The 24,105-nt window shown below is 45.3% G+C and overlaps 1 protein-coding gene across 1 annotated transcript in view; it reads left to right on the top strand.

The window, feature by feature from the left end:
• Positions 1–24,105, top strand: part of Mylk (myosin light chain kinase) — a 243,736-nt gene that overhangs the window by 87,958 nt on the left and 131,673 nt on the right. The window lies entirely within an intron of this gene.

The raw sequence follows: 24,105 nt of genomic DNA on the forward strand, positions 1-24,105 counted from the left end.
AATGTGGAAGGATTTGTTTTGACCCACTTAGAACTGATTTTTATCCCTATAGGGACATCACTGCCTGGACTTGGTGAACGTGGGGACTTGCAGTTGTGTGTTTGACATCTCCAGGGGAGATGATGACTAGGCAGAAGGACAAAGATGTATGGTCCAAGAAGAGAGGCCTGGCTGTCTGGAGAATATGGGCAGGAGAGGGTAACAGAGGGAAGTCTCTAAGAGAAGCACTGAGTAAGGTACCCTGGGGCGGAGACATGGGAATTGAGGGGCCAGCCATGTGCCAGGAAGGGTGTGGGTTCAGGCTGAAATCCACAACTCCCTCTCAGAGATAGCAGGTGGAGGGCAGTCTATCCCCTGCTTACCCCTGCTTGTAGTTATCAATCATATCATTAAACATGGTGGGTTTCCATTCCCTTCTAAGATGAACCTCTATGACAGTGGCTGGTGTAGAAAGTCTAGGTTGTTGGAGCAGAGAATGGGAGATCAAGGGTCCAGGAAACAATAAGAACTATAAAAATGGTGAGTCCAGAGAAGAACCAGTTAAGAAACAGCTATGATCAGTTTCTTTCTATCCACAGTTTGGGCATTGGGACCAGTAAGAACATTTACTGGGGCCTGAGCTGGGAAGGACAGTAAGGTATGGTGATACATGGGTGTCAGCTGAATGGACCAACAAGAGCAGTTGCTTGTGTCATTGCTATGACAAAATACTCAGCAAAAGCAACATGTATATGTATATATGTGTGTATGTATATGTATATGTATATGTATATGTATATGTATATGTATATGTATGAGGAAACAAATAGTATATATTTGTGGTTTTAGGTGAACCACTGCTCCCTGAGGAAGAGGTCAAGATAAACTTAACTATCCAGAGTTACCAAACTACACTCTGCTATGGCAGAGTCCTAATTTTTACCCTCATCCCTGAGACACTGGAGAGGTCTACTGTGTATTTATAACCAAGTACTTTCCAAAACTTGCCATGAAACACTAAAGCAGGAAACCAAGTACCTCTGTGGTAGGAAGAAAGGGGGCAGGCTTCACAGACAGGTCTGAGCTGGGATTTCTTCTGCTTTGTGTTCTCTAAGCCTCATGGGTGTGATGAGAGTAATCACCGCGACCTCACTGTATGGCTAGAGTGTTGGTACTGTAGCAGATGTATACACAGCAGTTGTCTAGTATTGTGGAGACATCCTGCTACAATAGACCCTTTATCTACATATGGAGACAACTTCCAAAACCACCTGAAACCACAAATTGTACCAAACCCTCTTGATACTGTTTGTCTCCTCCTACATATATATGACAAAGTTTAATTTGTAAATTAGACACAGTGGAAGATCCACAACAATAAATTGGAGACACAATAGCAGAATCACATCAATTCTGTACAACAAAACTCTAAACTTGCAGCTTGTTTATCTCTAGATTTTTCTGTTTACCATGTTTTGGATAGCCACTGGCCACAAGTATCTAAGATCATGACAAGAGAAGTCATGTCAATTTGGGAACTCCTGTGGAAACAGGAGTTGGATCTCTGGACAGGCCACGAAACTCCTCTGATAGTCTCTCTTCAGAAAAGTGTTAGAGTAGAAATGCTGCTGGTTAAGGAAACAATTAGAAGAGCAAGAGTGTAAGGAAGGCTGAGTCTGCCTCTGGGTCTGCGGGCCGTGCAGTTACCATTGTTGTTTGCTCGATAGTTCTGCCGGGTCTACTTCAGGTGGTCGTGGCTGGGAGTTGGACTTCATTTTTGCTTCAGCCCTATCTTCCACCAAATGTGACCTTGGGTAATTTGCCTGATTATTCTTGAAGTCGGTTTCCTGTCTATAAAGGGGAAGTGATGCTGCCTCTGTGCTGGCGCTGTGTGGATGAAATGTCCTTGCGGCATGTGTAATAGAGCGCTGTCTTGTGACATTAATGGCTATCGCTCTGTTAGATATGATACACCACTGTTTGGTGAGTCATTCCTCCCAGCCATAGTTATTTAGGTGGTTTCTATATTTCCTCTTTTAAATTGAATTCACATGTACATCTTTATATATGAAGCTTTTAATTTCCTATTTAATATAATTTCCAAGGGATTGATTAGTTGGCAGTAGAGAGGTAAATGGGACAAAAGAGTTTTCATTGCAAGTACTTTCCTAAGGGCTACTCTTCAGTTTATGTTGCCATCAGAAAGAGATGAAACATCATACCAGTTTTATGGTCCTCCAGCTCCTTGGCCTGTGAGTTCAATCAAGCATCTGTCTCACAAGCCTCTCTCAGTCTCCATCCATAGGCTGCTGCTTCTCTGTTTCTGTCAAGCTGCTTCTGAGTTGGAATCCCCTAGACCTCATTCTGTACCTCCCCTCCAGCTTAGTCCACCACTGTGCCAGAGACAGGGTCCGGTGGAGCCTGCTTCTCAGCAGTTGGATGATCGGAGGCAGAGACCCACAGAGCAAGGTCTCTAGTGGTGGCAGGGGATGGAGAGGCCCTGAGTACTACAGGTGATCTCTTCCTTCATGTCTAAACAGCTCCATATAGCCCAGAATGGGGACATGGGACCTGATACATGACACAAAATGAAAACTCCAGGCTGGAGTCAGGGGCGAATGATGGTGCAGGTTACACTAGGAGAGCAGAGTATTCCTCTAAAAGCTCATTGACTTTGTCCTGCTGGATAGACTTCCTTTTTAAAAAATATTCATTTGTGTATGAGAGGTGAAGGCCATGTTGCAACAAGTGAAGGTCAGAGGACAGCTTGTTGGTTTTCTCCTTCCATCACGTGGGTTCTGGGGCTTTGACAGTAAGCATTTTTACCTCCTGAGCCCAGGGTCAAGTCATCGTTCTTTTTCTCCTCCCTTTCCCACACAACATGGCCCTGATCCACATTTTGTTGACTTAAATCTTCCCATTGCAATCATCTTCCTACTCAGAGAGAGAGAGAGAGAGAGAGAGAGAGAGAGAGAGAGAGAGAGAGAGAGAGAGAGAGAGAGAGAGAGAGTGTGTGTGTGTGTGTGTGAATTTTCCTCCTTGGGCCCCATACTAGGAGCTCTCACAGTGTGCACCACCCCCTGGAGCAATGGGGGAGCTTCCCAAGGCAAGAATAGCTGTGTTGCCTGGGACTATGTGACAAGTGTAGTTGGTCCTCTGTGTCTCTGAGTTCTACATCTGAGGATTCAACCAGCTGCAAGTCAAAAATATTTGGAAGAAAATGGCATGGGTTTGTACAGACTGTTTTTCTTTTTTTAAAGATTTATTTTAGAAATTTTAATTATGTGTATTGGGGTAGTACACATACATGACTGCAGGTGCCTGCAGAGGCCAGAGACGTCATCTATCCTCTGGAGCTGGAGTTAGGGATGGTTGTGAGCCACCTGCAGAGGGTACCGGGGCCTGAAGTCTGGTTCTCTGCAAGAGCAGTGCACACTCTTAACTGCTGTCTCTTCAGCCTCCGGGTTGTTTTTTCTGTCCTTATTCTCTAAACAATTGTGTAATGACTATTTACATAGCATTCATGTTGTCTCAGATTTTATACATACGCTACAGATGCTTTCCTGACATTTTATTTGTTTGTTTTACTTAGAATTTTTACAGTGCTAGGGGATTGAACCCAGGGACCTCACACATACTAAGCAAGAATTCTGCCACTGAGACTGTAGATATAGGTCAAGAGTTTAGAGCACATACTGCTCTTGTGGGGGACCCAGGCTTGGTCCCCACCACTCACATGGCAACTCACAACTGCTGGGTACTCCAGTTCCAAGGGTTCTTCTAACCTCTGAGGGTTCCTGCATGCATGTATGTGTATGTAGGCACACATAGGTCAAATAAATAAATAGAAAGAAAGAAAGAAAGAAAGAAAGAAAGAAAGAAAGGAAGGAAGGAAGGAAGAAAGAACTCTGCCCCTGAGAGACTGGGGACCTCTCCAGTCCCCTTTATGCTATAAAGTATTTTCTTTTTTTTCTTTCCCCACGGGCGCTAAAGTATTTTCTTAAAAGAACTGGAACATCTACAGTTTGGTGTCCACAGAGCCTCTTGGAACTCAGCCCTTTCCGTGGACTAAAAACTATACTGAAAGAACTCCTAAGAGGTATTAAGTCCTAAGACGCCATCCTTGCTTGTATTGATGCAGCTTGATTGAGGCACGGAAAGGGATGTGCCTGGCCAGGCCTTCACTGAATCTGAACTTGCTTTCTAGTATTTACCACTGTGAATCTTCTTCCCCTGTCCCTTATTAGAGCTGACATTCCTGAGGAGTGAAGACCAGTCCTGGATCATCATCCGTGGCCAGTATGTAGCACAGTAGAAGGAACCAGCGCTGAGTAGGCCCGTGGGCCTTTGTTTACTGAACGGGAAAACATTAGTCAGGGAACCAGACCTGATGTTCTTTGGTCAGGGTATAAAATATGATAAAATGTAAAATAAAAGTTAGGGAGGAAAAGCATTGGGAAGAGCTTGCAGAGAAGGTGGTTCCATCCTATGCCTTTCTAGGAGTTATTCATTCATTCAATTACAAAGTAAGGGTGTGGTATCTAACAATACTCTCCAAGCATAGATCCTGGGGAGTACTGGTGACAGACCTTGCCAAAACACCAGGAAGCCTTAGCCTTGCTTGCTGACCCTTGGCGCTTTCTTGCCTGTGGTTCTGTTTGACTCCCCTAAATGGTGGTGGGCTGTGGTGGAATAAGCCCAAATTGGGGTTCCTGGTGCAAATTGCTTGACTTCTTTCAAAGTACTCTAGGTATTTTCTTTACCTGTAAAATTAGCACTGACTGACAGGGCTGGTGGGGAGGAAGAGAAATGCTATGTGCAGTGTGACTTTCATAGGACCTCCCAGCCCTCCATCTTGGCATGCCCATAGAGGCCTGTGCTGCGTTCCCTCCTGACCTGCCACAGCCTGTAACCCCAGCCTGACCTGCTGCTCAGGAGGTTTCTTAGGAGAACTGAGAAGTGACAGGAAAAACGTTTCTTGTGCAGTTCATGAGCTAAGGGAATATTACTTAATTGTGGGTTTGATGGAAAACATTCTGTGAGGTTGGTGCAGCTCTTTCCAGGGATCTGCCAGCAACCGCAGAAGTGGAGCCTTATTGGAAACAGCTGGGGAGGCTGGACGCCAGCCTCCCTCTGCTCTCCATGCCCCAGAGCTGTCTCGCTTGGCCGACAGAGCTCAGCTAGGGCTTTGCCAAGGGGCCTGGTAGCTTGGGCTGGGACTGCATGGTGGTTCTGCTCAACTTCAGGCTCTAACTCAGAACCCAAGAGGATCTAGGCCATGATCCTCTCACAGGGGTTGGAGTTAAACTCTCCTTGAGCCCTTGCAGGTCGGGTTAACTACAGGTAGATTCTGAGCTCTCTATCAGCTGTCTTGCTGGGTACCAGCTAGAGAATGTGGACATGGCCAAAGCCCAGCACTTAACATTGTCCCTTCTGAAGCCACACACCCCTCGACAGAGGCCCTTCTGCTGGGGCTTTGAGAAGCTGCCAGGCTGAAGCTCATTTAGTGTAGTCCAGCTGGTCACCAGCCATGCCATCTCAGCTGAATTTCCTAATGACAAGCACAATGTACTGCTCCCTTGTCTGTCTTTCTGAGGGGACATGTAGTCACCACAAATCTCTGTTTTAATTTGCTCTCTAAAAATGTTTTCCTCAGTGTGCATAATTTGACTTCCAGTAAGTTACATTTTTTAATTTTTTTTGGCAAACATTCATAAAAGTAAAATATTTATTATAGTTTTTTAAAGTGTAGAATTTATAGAAAACAATCCACCCAGAAATGGTAGCATTTTATTTTATTCTCATTATTATTTTATGCACATGGATGTTTTGCCTGCATCTATGTCTGTGTACCAGGTGCCTGGTTGGTAATCTTGGAGACCAGAAGAAGGCATCGGATGCCCTCTAACTGGAGTTACAGATGCTTGTGAGTCACCATGTAGGTGCTGGGAACTCAACCTGGATCCTCTGCAAGAGCAGCCTGTGCTCTTAACTGCTGAGCAGCCTTTTCAGCCCAACAGCATTTTAATAAAAGTTGAATGACTAAAGCTGTATTTTTAGTTACTACTTAAAGGATATTTTCATTCCTTAACAATTCTTCATGAAATTAAAAAAAAAAATCCCTGTATTTTTATTTATTTATTTTTGTGTAGAAAGGGAGTGTTTTACCTGTATAGCACATGAATATAGTGCCCTCTAATGCCAGAAGAAGGTGTCAAATCCCCTGAGACTGGCAGTACAGACAGTTGTGAGCCACCCTGTGGGTTCTGGGAATTGAACCTGGTTCTTCTGGAAGAGCATCCAGTGCTCTTAACTGCTGAGCCATTTCTCCAGCCCCAAGATAATTTTTGATAATGGAATATTTGTTTTTTGATGTTCCATATTATTTTCAATGTACTATGTTTTTAACACATTTAGACTACTTTTATTTTATTTGTTTTCATTTTTGAGTTGGGTGCTCATTAAATAGCTCGGGCTGGGTGTGAATTCACAGTCCTACTGCCTTAGCTTCCTGGTGCTGGAATTACAGGTGTGTGCCACCACACCCAGCTGACAGATTGCTAATAAATATTTGATCTTTTAATTAAATGAAAACAAGCAGCATCCATTATCACAGTCATTGGGAATTATCCAAGGGAAATCTCACAAATAGAACCATTGAGTCTTAGCAAGTCTGTTGATAGACATTTAAGAAAACCTTGTAATCATCCTGTTAATTTCATAGAGAAGAAAAATGAAGTTCAAGTGATTGTGTTAGTCCCAACAAGGTTTAGGAATTTAATTTTCCATACTTTAATAAGCACTAGTTATTACTTTGCTGGTCTTAGGAATAGAGACTAGGCAAACCCAGAGAGACCAGTCAAAGGAAATGAGAAGCAGGTCTCACACCACTGACCTGGTACTGGTGGACATGAGGTTTCCAAGTCCACCTCTGACAACATAGTCTTAGGAGAAGTATATGCTTCTCTAGAAAAATAGATTCCTCTAAAACCGGAGAGAAGGGGATTTGAGGCACAGCGGAACCATTAGAACAGGCAGAAAAAACAGCCTCCTGTTCAAGTGCTGGAGAGAGTTTGTGGTTGTTCATGGAAGCCTTCAAGGGATAGACCATCTCAAGCTCCCTGTGTGTGGTGCAGGAGTTGTTAGTAGTCTCTGTGGATTGTTTCCTTCATGGTCCCTGTCACCTTTATGTGTTCAGCTCTCTTACCTTCTTGGAACCTTAAAATGTGGGTCATAAGACATTTCAGGGACTGTGATAGCTTCTTGTGTCACCCACCAGCTTGATAGGAATGCTCTGGGGGTGCCATCTGCCATCTTGCAATTGGTCAGCATGTTTGCTCAGGCATTGTCCTGCCCTGTTGGAGCCATCATCTGCTTTCCTATATGTGAATCCATGCTTCTGTTCTTTGGCACTATGCTGTGTGTAGACTTCCACCAGAACTTGTCATATAGTTGAAACGATTGTATCCTCCATTGGGTTTTATTCCTAGCTAAGGGTGCCTGCTTTCAGCAGCTACTCTGTTTATTCATTTAATTTCTATTGAGCACAGGCAAGGTACTGACTGCATGCTGCACATTGTCATCCCCTTTCAGATGGGGAGCCCCTCTGTAGCACCCGCGCTACCATCTGTTCCACGAATCGGGTGAAGGCCTAGAGATTGAAATAAAGACAAGACAGCGGGTCATTCGTTCAATGGCAATGTCTGAATGCCAAATGCCAAATGCCGTTTATTGAGGGGCAAGAACGGGCTTAAATACCCCAATTTATAGCACAGTGAAAAATTACAGGAATTTTTAGGCTTAGCTCCTCCCTACGAGGTGTGTGTTGTCCCAGGGTGTGTGTCATCAAAACGGGAAGAGTACCAACAAAAGCCTTAGGGCAAAGAGTTCTGGTCAACAGCTTCAGGCTAGCTCAAGGTGCCTCAGGGGTCCATGCAGGGCTCTACACCCCTCATCTGTGCTTTGCAAACACATGGCATATGCACCCAGAAGCATGCTATCACAAGAGCCTCCTGCCTTTTGTTTGGGCACTGAGTTCTGTTGATGCAGATTAAGATTTAATGATGTTTAGAACTCAGTCCTTTTCACATACAAATTATGTCTGGTCCATGGGTACTCCATTAATTTCATCTTTGAGCTTCTGTCTTTTTAGGACTTTGATTCTGGTTTAAAGAGAAATCTGGCACTAGGGAAATGTCCAGAGATCTACAAGGATGAACTCAACTAACAATCTAAGCAATAGTGGAGAGGTTACCTTAAATGCTCTTCCCCGATATTGAGATTTATGACTACTTTATATGCCATCCTAGAGCCTTCATCCAGTAGCTGATGGTAGCAGAAACAGACACCCACAGCTAAACACTAGCCGAACTCCTGGAATCCAGTTACAGAGAGGGAGGAGTGATGAGCAAAGTGGTCAAGACAAGGCTGGAGGAACCCACAGAATCAGCTGACCTGAACAAAGGGGAGCTTATGGACCCCAGTCTCATATCTTGGAAACCAGCATAGGAATGACCCAGACCCCTTATATGTGGGTGTTTGTTAGGAGAACTGAGCAGTCTATAAAGCCCCTGGTAGTGGATCAGCATTTATCCCTAGTATACAAATGGACTTTGGGAGCCCATTCCACATAGAGGGATACTCTCTTAGCCTAGACACATGGGGGAGGGCCTAGGCCTGCTCCAAATGATGTGACAGACTTTGAAGACTCCCCATGGAAGGCCTCACCCTCCCTGGGGAGCAGAAAGGGGATGGGATGGGATGGGGGTTGGGGAGGGTCAGGGGAGGAGGGGAGGGAGAGGGAACTGGGATTGACTTATAAAACAAGCTTGTTTCAAATTTAAATAAAAAATATTATCATAAAAAATAAAATATTTAAACAAAAAAGAACTTTGATTCTGACAGCCACATTTTGCTCTTAGTAGTGTGCCAACTGTAGTCCTATAAACAACTTATAATCTTCATTTGCATAGTAACTAGAGGTAATAAATACATCCATAATAAAATATCAACAAATCAAATTAATCAACAGAGCGATTAAAGCATAAGTAAAGAGCCATGGAATCTACCAGAGAACACATGCCTTTAATTTAAAATGTGTATTGGTAGTTGGGCACAGTGGCATATGCCTGTATTCCTAAGTGCAGGAGACTGAAGAGGAGGATTCCTTGAGCCCATGACTTTAAGACCAGCTTGGACAACATAAGGCGAGACCACTTTGACCCCAGTCTCTCCATTTCTTTTCTTTAATTTGGAGGAAGTCATACATGCATGCAATGAAATGTGACCATGTGCATCTCTTGTTTCTCTGCTTCCATTCCCCTTCTCTTTAAAAAAAAAAAAAAATGACATCTTGCCTTCTGTGCTTGAAATAGTATTGGGAACTGGGAGTTGCTCTCTTTTATTCTTCCCCACCTCCTCTCACCCTCATCCCCACCCCCACGGAGATGGTCTCACTCTGTAGCCCAGTCCCCCCACCCTGAGCCTCTGAGTACTGGAATTATGGGTGTAAGCCACCACACCTAGCTCACCAGCTTCTTGATGGGCAGCACCTTTTCATTTCTCTCCACGGGTGATCACAGCCCTGTGCTCTGAAATAGGCAAGGTTTGTTAGCTGTGCACTCGCGTGAATTACACGCCACAAAGAGGCCACTGAAGGAGAAACACTGGGCCAAGGAGAGTACAGCAGTGTCACCTGGCTTAGGAAATCGGCACAGGTTTTTGCAGTGACACCTAAGCCAGGATTCAAAGATCAGAGAGTGAGGCATCAGTCAACCTAGTCTAGCCAGGATTCAATGACCCTGCTGGGCATTGGGAGAGCTTTGAAATAGGTGCAATGCCTGGTCCCCCCTCCTAAATAACTCAGTCTTGTATTGAGTTGTGTCCAGGATACCTGGAATAAACAAAAGCATAACCTGTAGGGCTGGCATAAGTATGGTCATCTCGGATGGCCACTACCCATTCCTGTTTTTTTTTTTTTTTTTTTTTTTTTTTTTTTTTAAATAACCCTTGCGTTTCCAATAAAATCATCCAAATATCCTTGGTTCCAGTATTTTAATGTTGAAACATTTGTAACTCTAACTCCTTGCACCTGGAAGAAGCCCATAAATCTCTCAACAAATAATATTCCCTGTTTTTTTTTTTTAATGGAAAATATGGTCCTGTGCTTGCTGTAGGCAGAGAAAGATGGAAGGTGATGTCATGGTGATTTGTTGCTTTGGACTTTCTAGGCTGGGCCTGATTTTAAGCAGTCTGCACTGTGATCAGGGCACACTGTCTTTAAAGATGTGATCACTATAGAGAGGGGAGCACAGGCTAAAGGCTGGGAGAAGGGAGAGCATGGGGCCATTTCAAAAGAGTAAATGGGCAGAATCACATGCAGAGAGGGGTACTGTGGTGGCTTAAACGAGAGATTGTCCATAGGCTCAGGCATTTGAACACCCTGCTAGTGGTCCTCTTTGGAGAGATTGTGGGGAGATGCAGCCTTGCTGGAGGAACTTCATCACCGGGGGTTGGCTGTGCCAGTTTAAAGCCTCACCCTGCATACAGTTTGGCTTCTGCTTGATGTTTGCTATTGGAGATGTGCTCTGGCTGCCTGTTGCCATGTTATCCCTGCCATTATGGACTCTAACCCTCTGGAACCATATGCCAGAATAAGCTCTGTGCTCATGAGTTGCTTTTGTTCGTAGTGTTTTTTCACAGCAAACAGAAAAGTAACTAACACAGGAATCTCTCAGTAGCGCCCTTGGTTCCACTGACTTTGCTTGTCCTAGAGCATCCATCCCATATATACAGTGTCAGGTGGACATGTTTCAGAAGGACAGTCTTAGGAGGAGAAATCTGATGTGTGACATGGGGAGGCAAATGTAAGTAAAGTATGACTATCCCCCTTGTGGGTGTTAGGGGGTCTCAGCAAAGGAGGAGGATTGGGTGTTATTTGGTCACAGTTGTCCCTTTTCACTGAGTGCTCTCTTCAGGGAACCCAATGAAACTGAGAATTTCATCTCCATTGTCACCTCCATGAGTGGCTTGCATTTTACCCAGGGAAGGAGGCAGACCCTGTAGGGACAGTAAACTTAGGTCTAAAGAAACTGAGGGTAAAGGCAGCTTTGGGGTTTTCCTCTGTGTCCAGAAAAAAGAAGAAGTGAACACCTGCCTTGGAAATGGGACCCTGGCCTAGACCCAGTGCTGAGCTCCTGTGACAGAAATGGCTCTGGAATGCCCATTCCTTCCAAGCATTCCTTAGCTTCTTTAGCAAGCATCCCTCATGTTGTGGTAGGCATCTCCTTGAGTAATGCTGCTATTGGGGAAGCTGTTGCTGAGGTGCTGGGATGTTGTTACTCTTTTTAGGGTCTAGGGTTCTTTGAGGAGCCAAAGGGTAAACTGCTTAAGCTAAAGTGGCTCTCTGGGGTATGGCAATAAGTTTGTCCGTCGGCCCAGGCTGCCTTCAAACTTGCTGTTTGTGGACCATGATTTTGAACTCCTGAGATCACAGGCATGCACCATCACTCCCGGTTTATTCAGTGCTGGGGAATGAATGTAGGGTTTCATTCATGCTACACCCCCAGCCATGAAGCAGTATGTTTAGTAACAGAAAGTATAAACTAAGTCACCTTCTCAGGTGTCACCAGTGTCTCTCCACCAGGCACCCCTCAGGAATCCTTCTTCCTTATAATTATTTCCCCCTGCCACTTTGCATTCATTCCCCAGCACTGAATAAACTGATCCCTGACTCTTGTTCCTCTTCTCAGCTCCACAGACTGTAGGCAACTATCATATGTATTTTTTTTTTTTTTTTTTTTTTTTTTTTTTTTTGGTAATTTGTGACACTGGGACTAAAACCTAGGGCCCTACCAGGCTGAGTTCTTGTACCACAGAGCCACCCCTAGCCATACATTTGTTTTCTAGCGCCTATTAGGACTCCAGGACTCCTGCACCCCGAACTCTCTGAGAAGGGTGGCCCAAGCCCTCACCTGTACTGAAGCCATCCCTATCTGCAGGATCCTCAACCCAGGGTAGGAAGTGTGGCTTCCATCTATTGGTGGCACTTATGGGTCTCTAAGACCGGAATAGGAGTGAGCGGCAGAGCTCTTGCCTTTCAAAGTCTTCATGCTGCTCTTGTAGCATCCTGGGAAATAGTCAGCTAGAGGTTGGTCAAGACAAAGCTGGCTCCTCAGATCCTGTCCCAGAGTTTGGGGAGGGGAAGGTACTCAGCCTTCTTATAACCAGTATCTGTGGCTGCTGATGGTAAGGCTGACTCCTCTGGGGATGACGATGCCAGCTCCCTGGGTCCCAGCTCCAACAATCCTCCCTGGGGATCACATAGTTGAAAAGGGACATTGGCAGGAGGGCAGAAAGGAAAGTTTGAGTTTTGTTTTTCACTAAATAACTGGGCAGCTTTTTCCCTCCATTTTTCCAGATGCTTCTTCAGAAAAGATTTCAATGACTTGGACTGAGAAGCCTAAATCTGCTTTAAATGAGGGTTTGGAAGTTGGACTCACCCCTTTGGTGTTCCCAGTGCGCCACCAGCAAACTGAGAGAACCACCCCAGTGACCCGCTCACAATAGGACCTCATTTGAGGGCTGCTGGTATTTGTTTCTTCTCTCTTCCCTGAGTCCCCAGGGCCTTGCCCTAAAATTCCTGAACAAAAGCTTGTGAGGGGGCTGTGCCTGTGCAACTGCTTGGCTAGAGCAATAAATGAGGCAGAATGAAGCTGTCTATGGGGAGGGAGCCCTGGGCTGCTCTGAGGCTGGCCTTGAACTCCCCTGAATCCACCTGGGCTCCCCAGTTATCTTCACAGGGAAGGGCTCCTGAGCACCCTGCACTAGGTAGGCAGACCTATCAACCTTCTGCAAGCTTGAATGCAGTCTCTTACAAAGCCCAGGCTGCCACACCTGGCCCTGTGATTCCCGCTCCCAGGCAGCAGACACTAAAGACTGCAGCTTGGGGATTCCTGCTTAGCTCAATACTTCGTGGACCTCTCTGTCTCCCACCCCCAGGAAGTTTCTCTCGCATGCCCTACAGACTTCTGGGACAATACCAACTGTACAAGCTGTGCCAGGGTGACCTCCCAGAGAAGGCTCCTGTAGCAGGAAGGAAGCATGCAGGGACAGACAGCTGGGAGAGCAGGGAATGGAGGAAAAGGCAAGGTCAGGTCTTCTGAGCAGTTTTAAGATAGAAGAGTGATTTTGATCTAATTTCTATACTAGAATCATTGTAATATTTGGCTAAAATGATGATACAATTTAGGGGTCTCTATCAGGTTCATTTGCTCCACCAGTTAAAAAATTAAAGCAGGAAAAATCTGGAGCCCAACAGAGGCAGCAGAGAAACTCGAGCCCCTCAACAGAATTAGCCATTGAAGGAAGGCATTTATTGGGGGGAGCAGCAGACACGCAAAAGAAAGACCCTCTGAGAGCCCCCGGTAAAACCCAGTCTTTTCTCAAGAACTGGGGCTTCCGAAGCCTCTGAAGGGTTTTCCTCCCGCAATTTAAGATTGGTCAGTTTGAAGAAAGCTAGGATGATTGACAGATCCTTAGCGAGCCTTGAACTTGCTGAGCCAGTCAGTCCATCAACAGAGACCTGCTGGTGGGAGACAGAAGCCTATAAGGCCTTTGTTTTAACTGCCAGGCTTTTGTCTCAAGTCAGGAGAGTAAGGAAGAAGCCAGTCACCTTTATTACCTAGCCATGGCCCCTCTCCCTACCTCTCTGTCTGTCTGTCTACCAGGTAGTCTGTCTAACTCCTGGTCTCTCATCACCACACCTGGTCTGATCTGTTTTACTCTTGCTAAGTATACATAGCATAGAAGTTATGGTTTTAGCCATTTAAGTGTACAATATAGTCACTTAATACAGCCATACTGTCATGTGACAATTACCTTCATGTACCTCTAGAACAGTTTTTGCCTTATAAAACTGGAACTATGGACCCATTAAATGACAATTTTTTTCTTTTTCTTAATTTTTTAGTTGAAAATAGACTCTTCTGTCATACAATACACCCCGATCAGTTTCCCTCCACTCCTCCCAGCAATCCACCATTACCTCTCTCCCCCACATCCATTTCTCCTCCATTTCCCTTCATAAAGGAGCAGGCCTCCAAGAGGCAACAACCAGGCATGACAAGAAAGGATACAATTAAGGTAAGACAAAAGCCCTCATGTGGAGGCTGGACAAAATAACCCAATAGGAGGAAGAGAGTCCCAAGCTCACAAAAGAGGCAGAGACACACCTGTTCCCACTGTTGGGAGTCCCAGGGAAACACCAAGCTAACAACCATGGCACATATGCAGAGGGCCTGGTGCAGACCCGTGCAGGCCCTGTGCATGCATGCTGCTTCAGTCTCTGTATAATCTGACCACAGGTCTCTGCACCTGCTTCCATCTGCTGTTGGAGGGAGCCTCTATGATGATGACTGGACAAGGCACCCATTTATGAATATAGCAGAATATTGTTAGGAATTATTTCACTGACTTTTTTTTTTCTTTTTGGCCACTCATGTTTGGTTCTATCTTAGGTCTCTGGGCTATCCAGTCTCCAGTTTCTGGCCATCCAAGTAGAGTAGGACATGGGCTCCTTCTCATAATGTGGGCCTCAAGTAAAACCAGCCATTGGTTGGCCACTCCCATAAGTTCTGTGCTACCTACCATTGCCCCAGCACATCTTGCAGGTAGGACAGATTGTAGGTCGATGGTTTTGTGGCTGGTTTGGTGTCCAGGTTTCCGATGCCTACAGAGTACCTTTCCCCACCCAAGAGACTTGAACACAGGTGAAGGCTCTGTGCTAGCACCAGCTAGACCTCTCTACATTCAATGACCTGTATGGATGTTATCCTCAACAATGAGGCCCTGTTATCAGTTTCCAGAGAGTGACCAACTGTCCTAGCATCAGCCTGCATTGTTTTAGGATCTCCTTGGCCAACAGCTCAACCAGTTGCAACCTGTCCCACCACTGGAAGCTTTGCCTGGCTATAAAAGATGGCCAGTTCAGACTCCATTCATATCCTCCATTACTAGGAATCCTCACTAGGGTCATCCTCATAGATTCCAGGAAGTTTCTACTGTATAGGTTTCTACACTGACCCCAAATGCCTCCCACTTCCAGCTGAACCGCCAACCCCAGCATTCTCTCCCTCTGTCCCCCACCTCCCACCTGATCCTCATGAGCTGGAGAGATGGCTAGGCTCACAGTCAAAAATATAAACAACAACTTGTTAGTTTGCCTTTCCACAAACACCAGGCAACACTATTCTGCTTTCTGTTTCTGTGGGTTTGGCTTCTTGTCCCCCACACAAGTAAGGTCATGAGTTCTTAAGCTTTGTAGTGACAGTATTTTTTCACTTACTATAATGTCTTCAGGGTCACCCATGTTGTAGCATATGCCAGAGTTCTCTGTTCATGGATGAACAACATTTCATTATAAAACTTTTGCTTCTCCAGTTATCTATTAATAGATACTTGGGTAGTTTTCTCTAATTATTAGAATTTCACTATGAATATGGGTATATAAATGTGTTTAAGTCCCTACTTCCATTTCTCTTGAGGATATATCCCAAGGTGGAATTACTGGGTCAAATCATTTTGGTTTAACTTTTTTAGATTTTGTTTTATGTATATGAGTGTTTCATCTACATGTATGTCTGTGCACCACATGTGTGCCTGGTGCCTGAGGAATTCAGAAGAGGCCGTCAGATCCCTGCAAGCGGAGTTACACACAGTTGTAACTTGCCCTGTCTATCTATATTGGGAATGAACCTGGGTCCTCTGCAAGAACAAGTGTTCATAGCCACTGAGCTTTTTCTCCATGTCTTGTGCTCCTTGGTGCTACTGGTTGAAGGGTGATGGCCTCTGTGTGGCTTGGAGAGCAGCTCTCTGCTCTGTCCAATCTTTCTTCCAGTGAAGTATGTCCCTTTTTCTCCACACAGCCATGACTGGTAGAAACTCAGATTTGTTGCCTCGGATACTGACTTCCCAACCCTTGCCCATGGCCTTTAAAATTCCAGAACTGCATTAGTCAATGAGGCAGAAATTCAAGAGACGTTCCCTTTCTCAGAACTGCATGTGGTATTCCAGGAAGGGACTGATGGTGTGGTAAAATGACAGGTCTGATACTTGTTTTTCAAATGTGCTTTGCCATGCTACATAAAAAAAGTGATCACTTTTCGAGTTTGGTTTCATTCTTTAGATAGAAATAATAAACCAGTTCACCCAGAACAGAAGGTGTTCTTAGTTAACGTGTTAGGTTTTTATCTAATAAGAAGTACAGACCTACCCACTGAGGCATACCCTCCCAATACATAAATGTAAAAAAGCAAAAAGACTGTAGACCAACTTTCTGGATCAACAAGATGGCTCAGCAGGTAAATTGCTTGCTGACAAGCCTAACAATCTGAGTTCAACCCCCAGGCCCACATGGTGGAAAAAAAGAACTGACTGACAACCTTTCATATGCCATGGCATGTGTACACCCACACAATTTAAAAAAAAAAAGATGAACTCTCTAAGTTGTCTATAAAAATGTAAGTTGTAACTGGACAGAGTGGCTCATGCCTTTAATCTCAAATGGAGGCAGAGACAGGTGGATCTCTGTGAGTTCTAGGCCAGTCTGATCAGGATTATCAAGACCAGCCAGGGTCCATAGAGTGACTTTTCTTTAAAGAAAAAAAAAAAAAAGAATGTGAATTTTGTATATGAGGAACACTTAAGCTCATTATTCACAAGGATGTGTATTTGTTGGTATATCATGTAGCAAAAATAGCTTCATGCTGTTAAGAATTCTGGAAGTGTATATGAATTCTTCGATAACTTATAAAGAATTACTGGCATTGAAGAAGAGAGGGTAGATATATAAATTTTGGAATCTGTTAATGAGATGTTGTGCATGTACCATCTGATTTGATCATACACTTTTCCATGGATGTGGATTCCAGCACCGTCTCCATCTTATAGATGGGTAGAATAGGTAAGTTAAGCTGCTTGTCCACATCCAGGCAGTGGGTGATCTACACACTGGGTGCCAAGTCACAGCACAATATGCTGAGTCTGATTCTAGAGCCTATATGCCTCCCTGAATTAGTAGGGATTCTTGTTTATAGGGAACAGAAACCAGTCCCAGAGTGATTAAGCAGAGAAGGCCTGTCACTTCATATAACTGCCCTACCCCACAATGTCCTCATGGTTTCTCTTCACTATATACCGAGCTTTCATATTTTCACTCCTTTCCTCCTCCTGGTGGGAAAGTGAGAGGGTGGAGAGTGAGTGGAAGAAGCAGTTACAGGGCTAAATCTTGCCAGTTTTGGTCTCCTAGGATTCAGAAGTGGGACCTCAGGGAAGAGCGCAAATTGGCTGGCTTTCATTGTACATATGCCCAGTGTTTGAAACCAAGCATTTTAGCCAGAGGCTGCTCACAGACTGGCCTCTTCTCCAGACTCCCATCAGTGGGGAGAGACAGGTCCCCTAAGGAGGGAAGGTGGGCAGGAGAGCCGGAGAAAATCAAAGCCAAACCACACCAAAGCATTGGTTCCTTCAGTATGTACAGTGCCCAGAGCTTCTTCCTGACATATTCTGTGATGGAAAACCTCTCTCAAATTGGTAACAGAAGCTGGAGGATCACCACAGAACACTGACCTCCTCAGTCTGCCTTGTCAGCTAAAGACAGTGGCATCAGAGCCCCATGGCAACAGGAAATAAGGCCAGGACCACATTTTGCATGGGAGAGTTCTCCCCCAGCCATCCCAAAGAGGGCTGAAGTTCAGTAAGAATATTTGTTATATGAAAAGCATGACTTAGTCGGTGTGGGAGTTTCCCCTGTACACTTTAATAACGCCTGTATCTTTGTTGCGTATCTTCAAGGATTTGGGTGCCTTATTAAATGAGAATAGGAAAATTATGCCTGTTGACAAAAAGGAATGGATTTTTCTTTTAAGGTTTTGAAGGGACTGCGGTGTCACCCAAGGCCACCAATCTGTATGTTCCAATTGGTTGTCAGAAAGAGAAAGGAGAGCAATCGGGAGGCAGAGGCAGGTGGATCTCTGTGTTCCAGGACAGCCTGGTCTACAAAGTGAGTTCTAGTACAGCCTGGTCCACAAAGTGAGTTCCAGTATAGCCTGGCCTACACAGAGAATGAGAAAGGTTCAGGGTCTTGGGGGTGCCTGTGTCCTAGCTCACAAGAAAGGGAAAAAAAAAAAACCATGGGAAATGGAAGAGATAGGGTCCAAGGACTTGAAGAGACTTGCAGCTTGTGTCCCTGGAGATCCATTTGGCAACCATTGATCACCTTCTGATGCCTGTGTTCATGACAGCCCTGTCTTCCTCTGGTTTCCCCAGGAGGGGCGGAATGAAAGAAGCCACAGCATAAGGCTTCCTAATTGCTGTTGTCAGTGGCTGTGATCTCTTCCTGGTGCATTCTCCTGGTTCATTTGGGGCTTTGGACTGCAAGCGGATTATCCTAAGCCTTAATTAAGTGCCTGCCTGCCATGGGGTAGGTGCCAGCTGCTGACACAGACGTGAGCCCTGAAGTTTGGTCAAGCCTTGGCCATGGCTTATTCTTCACTCCTCACCCTCCTAATATACCCACAAGGCTAGACTCACAGTATATGTGGTCCATTTTGTGGGATAGTGTTGTTTTGTTACCTGGGAACTTAGAGTTTTCTTTCCCCAGTTCCACAATACCATTGCCTTTACTTCCCACGGTTTTCTCTTAAGTCAGGACCTCAGTATACAGCCCAGGTTGCTGCAGAACTGTGATCCTCCTGCCTCAGTCTCCTCAGCGGTGGGATTCTAGGCATGACCATCATGCCCAGCTTTATTTCCTGTTCTCCAGTTGTCACCAGCTCTGTTCTAGGCTTTGACCACAGGATGCATCTTGTATTATAAATGCAGGTAGTTAAACCTGGTGGCACAGACATGTAATCTTAGTTACCTGGGAGGCAGGGGCCAGAAGATCACAAGTTCAAGGTCTGCTCAAGGACCATCTTGGCAGTTAAGTGAGAACTTACTTTTAAAAAATTAAAAAGGAAAAGAGCGCTGCTGGTGGAGATAGTGATGCCTTATAAGAGAATGAGGAGTTTGAAGCACAGAGCCACAGGCAGCAGCCACATTGGGAAACAGGTTCTGTCTGCCTGGGGAAAATTCCCGTGAGAAAGGCTCTTTGTGTACTCATCCTCAGGCCTCAGCCATCCCCAGCATCCATCACTGCCTACTGATACCCCCAGTGAGTCTGGCTTCCTGCTTGTTTTTGTTTGTTTTTTTCTTTATATGTGCATCGTCTTGGTCTCCAGCATCCTGCCAGGCATTCTCTTTCTCTTGGGCCAGTGTCCAATCCTGGCTGCTCTCCTTTTGGTCTTCCTCCATCCCAGATGTGGGCAAAGCCTTGGTTCTTTCGTCCTGCCTAGTCCTGGCAGACAGTCAGACTGCTGCAGCTGTGCCCTGCAGCTGTATGGACTTGTAGTGTTGCACAGGGCCAGGCCCTGCAGAGATCAGAAGACCCACGGAGGCTCATTAGCTTTGCAAAATCATCCCCTTTTTACTCTGTTCAGAGAAGGCAGCTGTGTGACTTAGAGTGAGAGCCAGTCTGTACAGTCAGCAATACTGCCACTGCTCTGGGTTCAGGCTGGGAAGTTCTGCCCTAGGCAAAGAGGGGTGGATGGGTTGAGAGCCCTAGACACTTAGAAGAAAGCCTGATGTTCTAGAGAATGGCCACCTTTAGTCGCTGAGTGAATTCCTAGTTTGTGCTATGTCTGAACGGTGGCACAGGTCAGGGTAATGCTGTCCAGCGGCATCACTGTTTTGTCCCCAAACCAGCCATACTCTTGGGAGCCCCATTTTCTTTAAAGGCCTTTTGAGGCCATAACAGATTTTGAGGACATTTTATGGGAGCACAGTCTTACTATTTAAAATTATTATAGGGATTATGACTGCTATATCTTTATTTTTATGACAGTTGTTGGTTATGCCCCTGATTTATTTGATACTGGGCTTCTGTTCAAGGACACAACCTCCAATTAAATGTGGTTACTGTGGCAAAAATATGATTCTCCTCAGGATGACCCTCCTTGGGGCCGGTTCCAGAAACTCATTATGGTAAAAAGTGAGGGCAAGCCTCTTTGCATTCATGAGCAGTCGTCCTGCAGTCACTTGCTTTCCCATATGAGGCATTAGAGGGCAGCAAGGCTGTGGGTTGGCTCAGAGGAAAATGGAAGTGAGAGGAAAGGCCAGTCACCACTTAAACCACGCTTTAGAGACAGAGGGAGCCCTGGATACCCAAAGAGTAATTTTCTCTTCCATGATAGGAAAGAATTACAGCCCCGAGAGATCAAGAAGTCTGGCCAGACCCCGGCACTGAGGCCTGGCTGTCACACTGCCCTCTCTTTTCCACCCTAACTCTCCTGGAATGTCATGAGATCACATGACCCTAATCCTACTCTGAATACAAGGGGACAACCCATGACTCCCCTCTGGCATGGCCATATCTTTTGCAAACCCTTTGGATTGTTTTAAAACTGAGAAGCAGACAGTGCTTCTACCTCTTACAAGATGGGGAGGGTTCTGATAGAGAACCCATTTTGGGTTATCCAAAACTTGTTTCCCTTCAATGAGGAATTTACAGTGAGGTGACTTCTGAAACTGGAGACCAGAACTGTGGTCCTAAATGCACCACTTCATCCTCCATGTGAGGTGGAGGAAAACCCACTCCTCCACCCTCTCTAGTATTATACTTGGCATCATGGCTGCTGTCAAGGTCTCCATCACAGGGTAGCTGATGAGGGAGCGCTTTCCCTGAGGAGACATAAACCAGTGTCTGCTGCCCCTTTCCATTTAGGACACCAATAACAAGCCAAAGTAGGATTTCACAAAAGCCCATCTTGGGGAACTAATGGCTTCCTTACAGAGCATGGGTGAGGGGTTACTACAGGAGGATGGGTGACCCTAAAGCACCTCCACCATCAGAAAGCCCCACCCCAGCATGGATGAAGACTACCCCAAAGCTGTGTAGTCTATGTACAGTCAAGAGCAAGAGACCATGTGCAGTTAGTGTAGAACTATGTACAGATTGCTTGGAGATCCAGTAAGGGGCAGCTATGGCGGTCCAGCGGCCCTCTCCACTCCCTCTTTCTATGAGGGAACAGCAACAATGACTAAGCCAGACCTCAGGGTTCCCTTGCAACTTCTTGCAGCTGTTCCAATGAACATATTGGCTGTGAGGCTCAGAGGGTAGCATTCTACAACAGCAGCCTGACCTGAGATTCCTCCCTCTTAGTGCTTTGAGTCAACTGAGGTTCTCTGAGAACTAGATATCTCCATCCTCTGGAAGATCCTACCCATAAAAATCCCAACAGTAGCTCCTTAATAGGAAGCCATTTATGCATCCCAAGAATGTGAACCCAGACATCCCATCTTCCCTACTTGGACCCCAGCATAGGACAGGCGGTGGTAAAGGAACATCCTTAAACTGAACAACTTTTACTGATGTTAGGGAGTGCTTGGTGACCTTCTTTCACAGTGGCAGGGCCCATATTCACATTGCAGATCACTCAGACCTTGGGACTGAGCAAGGTCACAAAGGCCCCGCCTTTGCCCTAGATCCAGGAGCTGTGGACGCCTTGTTTGCACACTTTGACTTTCTTATGAAACAATGCCAGTTTCAGCATATTGAGGAATCTGAATAATTATTCTAATAAGGCATTTCAAAAGTAACTTTGGAACAAGACAATGAGGAGAAAAGAGAAAAAGAACAGGGACCACATCCCTGAGGTCTGGAATGCTCTCTGTGTTCCCAGTTAATCATTGATGCCCCCAGTGGCCTGCTGCAGGGGGCCAGCATGCACAGTGCTGGAATGCCTGGGCGCCTTGGGTGTTGTTAATAATTTATCTCCTCCTGGTTACAGAGCTGAGCCCCTTGGCTCTGAAGCTGACAGGCAGCCTGGGATCATCTTCAGGAGGGTGGGCTACCTAGCAACTTCAGGCGAAGATAAGCATGGTTTGAAATCCATGTGTGACCACTCTCCCCAGAACCTCTGTTTTAATAGGATGCTTGCTTCTTAATGAGTGGGGGTTTGTGTGTGTGTGTGTGTGTCCCGTGTCTCTCTGTGTGTGTCCATGTGTTTTGTTATTGTTGTTGTTTTGTATGAGTATTTGTGACAAGATTAAGACCATACGATGATGACAAGATTTTATATGGGATCACAATGTGGTCCATCTTCAAACACACATAGTGGTTATTTGTGTAGCTCTTTTATTTCAGCAAATGAACGAGTGACAATAATCCATTAGAGACACATGAATGAAAGGAGCACATTTATATTTTCTTCTGTTTGACAGACTAAGTATGTGACATTTGTAGATATAGCACAGGTAGACAGGTCACTAAAAGGAAAGGGAGGGTATAACAATACTCACCCAGGGACACACACTGTTTGCCACACTGGCTTGAATAACAGTGATGAGATGTGGTCCCCTTCACCCTGTCAGTGTAAGGTGGGAAATAATTGCTGTGGTGAGACCACGACAGCCTCAGGCATCAGTTGAAAGAGACAACTTAAGAACTAAAGCATTTCCTCGTGGGTAATCTATCTCTGTCACTAGTATGATTTAGATTTTTATAAGAAGGAGCTTTTTGTTTGTTTGTTTTTGGCAGTTACAAATAAGATAAATAATGCTGATTTGGGTTTATTTTGTTTACCACTGAAGCCTGACTCTACATCAGCCAGGCTGGAGGGGCAGGTCATGTAAGATTTATAAATTGCCACTGAAGGGATAGTTATATGAATTAATCAAAGAAGAGTTGTTGGCTTTGGGCTCTTTAACTGGGAGTCAAGGTTTCCTTTCTTAGGAACAAAACTTCCTATCCAAGATACTCAGACTTGGGTCTGAAGATGGAGGGGACAGAAGAGCTCAGAGACTTGGCCAAGAGCTGCGAGGCTAGGCCGGAACCCTAGCATCACAAAAAGAAAAAGACAACTCTTGATGCTGAAACTGTGCCTCCCCGCTTTTATCGTGCTTAGGAGAGGGACCGTATGTGGGTGACTAGGAGTTGGAGCAGATGTTACCCCTCATGCCCATATATCATCACTACCTACCATGTAAGGAAGCGGGTAGCTATGGAGAGTGGGTGAGTGGGAGGGGTCATAATGCAAGTTTTAGTTCCATTTTACCTGAAGCCATTATTTCCTGCCTTGGAATATCTGCATGGATAAAAACTGTCCCGCAATATTTTGTAACAAAATGACTTTCTTCCCAGGAGGCTTCCACGCTGTGTTTGTGCAGAGTTGCCCAGTTCCGGGTCCCTGCTGAGCATGGGTGAACTGGGTTAAGCACTGCTCCACTAAAGATAAGTCCCAAGGGATCAGGTGTTCAGGGGCACACAGAATTTTCTTATCTGGAACTCAAACAGAATTTAAAAAAAAAAAAAAAAAAATCTGTTGAGTCCCTGTCTCACTGTGTGCCTGTTCTCTTTCTCTGTCTCTCTCTCTGTCTCTCTCTCTGTCTCTCTCTCTCTCTCTCTCTCTCTCTCTCTGTGTGTGTGTGTGTGTGTGTGTGTGTGTGTGTGTGATCCGTGTATGTGCAGGTGCCTGAAGAGGGCCTCGGATGTCCTGAACCTGGAGTTACAGGTGGTTGTGAGCTCTCTGACATGGGAGAGACTTCCTCAGATCTCTGGGAACAAATTTGTGTCCTCTACAAGAGCAACACATGCTTTTAACTGCTGAGCCATCTTTCTAACCCCTCAAAGATAATTCTTAGATTGGAGTTTCTCTCTTCATTGCTCCCTGTTTTGAGAGCTGCCCTATCTGAATAAGGGGCTCTGAGGCTTGGATGAGACAAGTATTTGGAAAAGTACGGAACATTTAGCACTCACAGACAGCCCTGACCATTGGTAGAGGCAGAGTGCTGGTGCACAGCTGTCCAATACCAAGGGATGCATGCAGGGGCATATCTTTCCCAGTGGCTACAGGAAAACTGTACAGAGAAATAGATTAGAATTTATCGTAATGCATTTTAATGATCTATTGCCAAAATATAAAATATCTGACTTTACCAGCATGTAATCAATATATTTTATTGAGGGTTTTGGTGGAGGGGGAGGTTGTTTGTTTATTTGTTTTTTATAGAGGGAGATTCATATAGCCCACA

This window comes from Phodopus roborovskii, unplaced genomic scaffold (assembly GCF_943737965.1).
Source record: "Phodopus roborovskii unplaced genomic scaffold, PHOROB, whole genome shotgun sequence".
In the NCBI taxonomy this organism is placed as follows: domain Eukaryota; kingdom Metazoa; phylum Chordata; class Mammalia; order Rodentia; family Cricetidae; genus Phodopus; species Phodopus roborovskii.